The sequence below is a fragment of the Fringilla coelebs genome (genome assembly GCF_963513975.1).
Source record: "Fringilla coelebs genome assembly, chromosome: 19".
Lineage (NCBI taxonomy): Eukaryota > Metazoa > Chordata > Aves > Passeriformes > Fringillidae > Fringilla > Fringilla coelebs.
In genome coordinates this window covers 7,501-15,057 of record NC_140045.1, presented here as the reverse complement: position 1 = coordinate 15,057, position 7,557 = coordinate 7,501, and the positions used below count along the sequence as shown (strand labels likewise).

The window sequence follows — 7,557 nt, the reverse complement described above, 5'->3', positions numbered from 1 at the left end:
TGTTCTCCAAGTGCCTGTCTTTCTCTCACATTCTACCTGTATTTTCTTTTTCTTTCTGCACTTCCATCCTCTATCTCAGTCCATTGATAGTTTTGTCTTTTTCCATTTATCTGTCTTCCAATTTTTTAAAATTCTCCCCATATACCCTCTAGGCCTTTGTGATGTCCCCCCAACTTTTATTTCCTCTCTCTCTCTGTGCCCCATATTCTAAGTACACTTTGTCTTTCTCGGATGCTCTCATTCTAGGTCCCTGCCCCACCGTTTTAATTTCTTCCCTCCTTGTCCCTTAGCCCATTTTTCTCTTGACTATTCTCTGTTGCCCTGTCCCTAGCATTGGATTCCTCTCCCCTTTAGCTCATAGAGCCTGGGGGACCCAGATAACCACAAATCACCTTTGCTTTTTCCAAGGGTTTGCTTTGCTGAAGTGTTTCTCAATGTATCAGTGAGCTTTTCTGGAGCTGGAATTTATTTCTGTTTCAGGAAAAGTCTCTCATTCTTGTAGTCTGTGATTTAACAGCTCCCATGGCAGGATAATTGCAGTAGAAGGTGGCAAATGAATCCAACAGCCTGGACTAGGATGTGCCAGTCTTCTTGCCAAGCTGTGGGAACGTGGGATGCCATCTTCTTAAACTCCGAACATTGAGGGATTTCTCCCAGACAGAAGCTGCCAGGAACTATGGCTCTGGGTGGCCTTGGACTACCAGGGGCCTCCTCCAAACTGTCTTCAAGCCATGGGGGTGGTAAACTTTTCTTCCTTCTAAAAAGGACCATCATTCGCATCCCAGCCAAAGGTGAAATTCCATCTCCTAAATTTGCAAACATCACAGTTTTCTCCCAGATGAAAGCTGCCAGGAACTAGGCCTGGCCTTTGACTCCCAGGGGCCTCCACTGAGCTGGCTCCAAGACACGAGGGTGGAAATCTTTCATACCAGTGGGAAAAAGCCACCATTCACACCCAGTCACCCCCAGCCAAAAGTGGGAATCTGCCATGCTTCCATCCAGAAATCTGTGAGCCGAATCCAGCTAAGCTTGGCAAAACCCAGCCTCCTGCTCTCGGGACTATTAATTAGCGTGAGTACAGTCACTGCCTAATGAGCTCCTGACCCACCCCCTTATTGTTGAGATGGATATACGAGATGCATATATATATATAGATATATATATCTGTGTAGTGATAATAATGGGGCTTTTCATTATAAGTTGTTTTTAAGTTTTATATTTTTTATATAGTGTGATTTTAAGTTGTTAGTCATATTAAAATAGTTTATTATATTTATTGGATAAACTAACAGTTTATTGTATTTTATTGGTATAAAGTAATTAATATTTATGATTAATTGGAAAGTGTTTATAATAAACCATTAAGGTATGAATATTGCTTATTAAGGTATGTAATTTTTTATTACATAAAATAATGTGGCAGACAGAGCCTGAGGGCTGGGGGGCAGAGGGAGGGCTTGAGGGCTGGACCGTCCAGGGGAGATCAGGGCTACAGGGTGCACCTCAGGAGGCAAGTTAGGGTACAGGCGCACCACCCCTCAGCCCAGCCCTAACCTCAGCCTAACCAACCCCCCTAACAACAGCCTTTTACCCCAACAGCAGCACAAGAAAGCAACCCTAACAGCGAGACCAGAGCGGAATCCTCCTGGTGGGACAAGATGGCAAGCCTCACACCAGGACAATGCCAGAACTCTCAGAGGATAAAAAGATCCACTGCAAAAAGGTAGGGAAGACATCCGAGGGTTAATGAGCAGCAGGTGGGGCTTGGAGGCTGAGCAGGTTTGTTCAGGATTTTTCCTACAGCTTCTAAGGATATATAGGGGATTCTTGAAGGTTTCTTAGGACATTTTTGGCTTAGCCTTAACCTAAGGCAGCGTTTACTGCCTAGGGTTAGGGTTTTGAAACCACAAAGGCCAGAGCTCCAGGCACACCGCAGCTGCAAAAGGCATCCCAAGGGGAACAAAACTGCCACAACATGGCTTCCACCACAGCCTTTTCCTTGGATCCAGCCTTAGACTGAGTGGCCGGCTGGCTGCTGAAATTCCGCATTGCACAGGATGCCTCCCAGACCCAAGGTGGCACCAGTGCCAACTCGGGCTGGTTTGATAGTGCCAAGTGCCTCCTGATATCTGCCATCAGGAATCTGGATGGGTGATTTTTGTTTCCCAGAGAAAAGGCCAGCATTGGCACCAAGAGTGGCCAGGTGCCTGCTGAAATTCCACATGGCCTGGGATGCCATCCAGACCCAAGCAGCCACCACCACAAAATTAGGCTGCTTTGAGAGTCCCAAGCACCTCCTGTAAACCTCCTCCAGCTGTCCCTCCTTCTTAAGGGTTTGGATTGAGGGAAAAATCCCTCTTTTTCCATTACTTGAGAGATGTAAAGTGAGGAGAATTCCTCTTTTATCAATATTTTAGGAGATTAAATTCAGTGGCAGAGGACATCTATTTGCCATTTAATCAGTTTTAGTGGAGGTAACTGCCCTATTTTCTCCTTTTAAAGAGTTCACTTAAAGGAAGCTCTGCCTTTTTCAGCATTTTAAGGGTTTAAATGTGCATTTCAGGGCACACCTTTTGTGCCTTAGGACTAGGTATCTCAGAGAAGGGTGAGCCTGGCATGTACTTTACCCTTACGCTGCCCAGGTGGCTTTTTTTTTTTTAATTTTTATTTATAGTATAGATAACCCTAAATAGAGGTCCTAAGGAGACTTAGACTATTCATATCATTAGTATTCTTCTCCACTCTACTTAGTTACACATGAAGTACTACTTAGTAGTCATCAAGGCTACCTGGGTGACACCTGTAGGAATAATTATGTAAGTGAACAGCAAATTACCCAATTTATCTCGCTATGTTTCCTAAACACAAAGTTTTATTTCTTACCAGTTTTCTGCCCTTCTGCTCTAAGTAGTTGTAGCAAAAATGGAAGTGCTGTCATTTCACTGAAGAGTTTTCTTCTATATCAAGCCCTTTACTCCCTTTGAATCCAAGTCAGAGGAGCTAAACAGCTGCAGCTGCTCTGAGGGCTTTTATACCCGGTGGGATTTGCCCCCCTCCCTTTTCCTGGGCATCGTGGGAATGAGAGGCGGGCCCAATCAGGGGTATATTAACCCCAGCCTTCGCTAGAGGTTTCATTCCTTCTCTGGGCTGTGCTGGGGTAAGTGCTTTCCCCTCATTTCAGTGAAGTAGCTTTTCCAGCTTGTTTTCAGCAGGTGCTTTTGGGTATCTAAAGTCCTCAAGGCTTTGAGGATGCTGTGAAGAAAACAGCATTGAACACGGGGACTATTTAAGTTCATGATTGTGGGTTGTGTGTTTAGGCATGGAAAAATGCTTTCATAATTTCTGGTTTTGTTGTTTTTATTTTTTTTTTTTTTTTAGGAGGAATGCAACCTCCAGAAACTCCAGGTTCTGTTAAGCACAACACTTTTTTCAGCAGATTCATCATGTTTCAAAAGCTATCTGCCCAAAGATGATGTTTGAGATTGAGGCTTCAGGTGAGTTGAGGATTGTCACTAGGAGAGGGAGGGTGAGCAGATATCAGGTTAGGAGTTATTGGGGGGGGGGGTGGGGGTGTTTGAAGGCAGCAGGGTGAGAAATGGTGTCTTTTTGAGGGCCCCCCAAGGCTTTTCACAAGCTTAGCAGAGGCATTCACATGTCTTACAGTACACAAGCTCATCCACTGAAGTCACAGAAATGCCATGTAACTTTGCCTTTCTCTAACCCCAGTGCCACTCAAGATAACAGGCACAGCCTTGGAATCAGGATGAAGCGGGAGACTCAAGACCCAGGCCCACTCAGGAGAGGGCAAGTAGCTGACTTACTGGGATTTGGTCCACATAACACTGAAGTCATACGTTGTTTTTGGTTTTCTTTATTGTAGCTGAGTGAGAGGCTAACAGACCATCGGGGGCCCTCTGAGGCAGGCTCATTTCAGGTCCAATGTGGATTCACATCACCGATCATCCTAAAGATAAGTTGGGGGCCATGGCCTGGAGACGAGTGACAGGAGAGTAGTGGGTTGGAAATTGTTGGGACAGATCTAAAAATTAGCAGAGGGTAAAGGGATGCTCTCTAAGAGGCCCCTTAGGACAACTAAAGGGAGAGGTTCTACTTTTGGTTGCAGCTGTCGGGTGTGCAGGGCAGAACAGCTCCGGTCTGTGTCGTGTTGTCTGGCGTACTGTGTTACCTAGAGTGTCTTTGGGGTCCTTTGGATCAGATATCTCTGCCTTTTCCTCTTGAGGCCCTTACCACAAGCATCAGCCATCATCTCTAGGTTCTTGAATGCTTGGCACAATGCCGATATCATCTGTTCTTTTACTGGTGGGCTCGGCCGTGTCCAGTGAGTCCTGCAAACTGACGCCAGGAACAGTGGCTTGTGACTTTTGTTTCTCTGGTAACTGGGCTGTCAGGTGTGTTTAGGGGCTAAGGACTAAAATGGCCAGGTGCTTACTGGAATTGTGCCTCTCACAGGATGCCTCCCAGACGCCAGGTGGCACCAGTGCCAACTTGGGCTGGTTTGAGAGTGCCTGCAGACTGACACCCAGAACTGTGGCTTGTGAGTTTTGTTTCCCAGGGAAAAGGTCTGGACAGTGTTTCAGGGCCCTGAGGCCTAAAATGGCCGGGTGCCTACTGGAATTCTGCCTCTCTCACCAGTGCCAATGGGAATGTGTGCCGGTGGTTAGCAGAGCGTCTGAGGTGTGAGTGAGGGTGGGTTTGTGTGTAAGCTGAAGGAAGTGTGTTTTTCTGTGTGTGTGTGTTGTAGGATTGTAACCTTGTTTGACTTTTGCCTTTCAGGTTTTTCAAATAATTTTAAAATTTAGAATAAAAGATCCCCAGCCAGGGTTTTTTTTTTTTTTCCCCCCCCCGGCTGGGTTTTTTTTTTCCTCAGTCCCGGCCGGTCTGCGAGGCGACGTTCATTGCCAAAGTTCGGGCACGGACCGTCCAGGGACCGGGGTTTTCGTCAGGCAGGAGGATTTTTTGGAGGCTCCAGGGAACCATGTTCCCGAGGACCAATGATTACTGGTGTCTAATTTAGCAGTTGCAATGAGAGAAATGGTGAGTATGTGTGTAACCTCAGGGGGCTGTTAAAGGTAGAGCGTTGTTTTCTGCTTGCCTTTGTTGTTCTGGGTTTCCTGTACACATAAATCATCATGTAATGAAAATATAAAAAAGGCTATTATATTGTGTAAATATGGGTTCTGTGCTGCATTGTTCTGTATTCTTCTGTATTTGCATTCTGTATATTGCTATTATATTGTGTAAATATCGGTTCTGTGTTGTATTGTTCTGTATTCTTCTGTATTTGCATTAGCTGCTGCATTTCCCTGTATTGCTGTCTATGTAAATTAGACCTTTTCCAGTGTGTATATGGATTGTATCTGTACTTACATTTGTAGACAACATTTCCATGCTGAAGTGTAAATAAAGTAATTCATTTAATAAAGTTCAATCGCCCCTAATAAAGATAACCCTAGCCTTCCCCCAACCCTGGACCTTGTGTCTTTCTGGTGTGGTCGTGTCATTTCTTTGCCCCGTTCCCTCCTTTTGCTCTTCCCTCCAGTCTTCTATTTTTAACTTAATTACCATTTGTGTCTAACCCCTTGTTTCTGGTCCTCACTCATTCTAACTCTGTATCTCTGCCTCTGTCTTTCCTTTTTTCTGTTCGTCCGTGTCACTATTTGTCTCTGACTGTATTTATCTTCCTCTATCTTGTCTATACCTTGCACCTTTTTTTCCTTTTTCTCTGTAATGGTAAGTCCTCTTTCTTCCTCTCCTATGTGTGTTCTCCTCTCTTTGGTTTGTCTGTTCTCTCCTTAATCTGTCTTTCCCTCTAACCCTTTCACTTTAACTGTAATCCTAATTACTTTATTTTCCCTCGAGCTCCTGTCTTCCTTCAGTTCCTCAGTCTCCTTTTCTTTTCTCTCTAACCCTTATCTTCCTTCAGTTCTTAAAATCACCCTTTCACACCTCTGTCCTCCTTCAGTTTCTTTTCTGTCTCTCTCTGTCTTATCTCCTTTTCTTCTGTCTTCTCTCCTTTCTCTCTCTGCCTTTTCCCCTCTCTCTGTGTTCTCTCTTCTCCTTGTCTGTGTTCTCTCTTCTCCTTGTCTGTGTTCTCTCTTCTCCTTGTCTGTGTTCTCTCTTCTCCTTGTCTGTGTTCTCTCTTCTCCCCTCTTTCTGCCTCTGCCTCTTTCTGCCTCTGCCTCTTTCTGCCTCTGCCTCTTTCTGCCTCTGCCTCTTTCTGCCTCTGCCTCTTTCTGCCTCTGCCTCTTTCTGCCTCTGCCTCTTTCTGCCTCTGCCTCTTTCTGCCTCTGCCTCTTTCTGCCTCTGCCTCTTTCTGCCTCTGCCTCTTTCTGCCTCTGCCTCTTTCTCTCACTCCTTTCCTTTCTCTCTATTTCTAACTTTCCTTTCTAGCTTTACAATAAAAAAAGCAGCAGTAGGAATTTTCAGGCTCCTGGGGAGTAAAAGGGAAAAAAAAACCCAAACAAAAAACCACTCCATTTACTCCCTACTGCTGCACCAGACATATAGTTTTTCTTCTTTTCATATATAGTATAGGGGGTCCCTACCTAGCCCCCTCCCACCCCCTCACCTGGCTCCCAGCAGTAGCTGCCCACACCCCCTCACCCAGCTGCACCCACCCATGCCCCTCCAGTACCCCAGCCACCCCCCACTCCCAGCTGGCACCCATCCATCCCCAGGCCCCCACCCCGGGCACAGCACGCCCTGCAGACCTGCAGCGCCCCCTGCCATCCACCCCTGTGCACTGCACGCACAGCGTCCCCTGCCATCTGTCCCCGTGTACTGCACTCGCAGCGCCCTCTGCCGTCCACCCCTGCTCACGGCACTCGCAGCGCCCCCTGCCGACCGGCACACTGCATTGCACCCACACTGCCACCCACTGACGTCACAAGAGCGACACCCCCGAGGAAGGACTCACCAATGCGCAGCTGCCCATCCAGCTGCCTGCCCGAAACACCGACCCGAAAACCGCGCCCTAAAAACAACAACCCGCGCCACTGTCGGATGCGGTGGAACCGGAATAGCCCCACGGCCACCCGGGAGGCACGGGAAGCAAGAAAAAAGCGCCAAAAACAGAGGAAAAAAAGCGCGTCCCGGGCGCCGCCATTTTAAACCGGAAGCAGGTGTTCTTTTCCGGGAGCCGCCATTTTAAACCGGAAGCACGTGCTTTTCGCAGGCGCCGCCATTTTCAAACCGGAAGCACGTGTTTTTTCGCGGGCGCCGCCATTTTGAAACCGGAAGCACGTGTTTTTCGCGGGCGCCGCCATTTTAGACCGGAAGCACGTGTTTTTGAGCGGGCGCCGCCATTTTAAACCGGAAACACGTGTTTTTACTGGGCGCCGCCATTTTGAAACCGGAAGCACGTGTTTTTTCGCGGGCGCCGCCATTTTGAAACCGGAAGCACGTGTTTTTTGCGGGCGCCGCCATTTTGAAACCGGAAACACGTGTTTTTGAGCGGGCGCCGCCATTTTGAAACCGGAAGCACGTGTTTTTTTGCGGGCGCCGCCATTTTGAAACCGGAAACACGTGTTTTTGAGC

The 7,557-nt window shown here is 47.2% G+C and overlaps 1 long non-coding RNA gene across 1 annotated transcript; it reads left to right on the top strand.

The window, feature by feature from the left end:
- The first annotated feature begins 486 nt into the window (after positions 1-486).
- LOC311161090 lies at positions 487-5,330 on the top strand. Its single transcript, XR_014616622.1, has 4 exons — positions 487-1,071; positions 1,600-1,723; positions 3,379-3,494; positions 3,727-5,330. It is a non-coding gene; the product is annotated as an uncharacterized lncRNA (long non-coding RNA).
- The last annotated feature ends 2,227 nt before the right edge of the window (positions 5,331-7,557 follow it).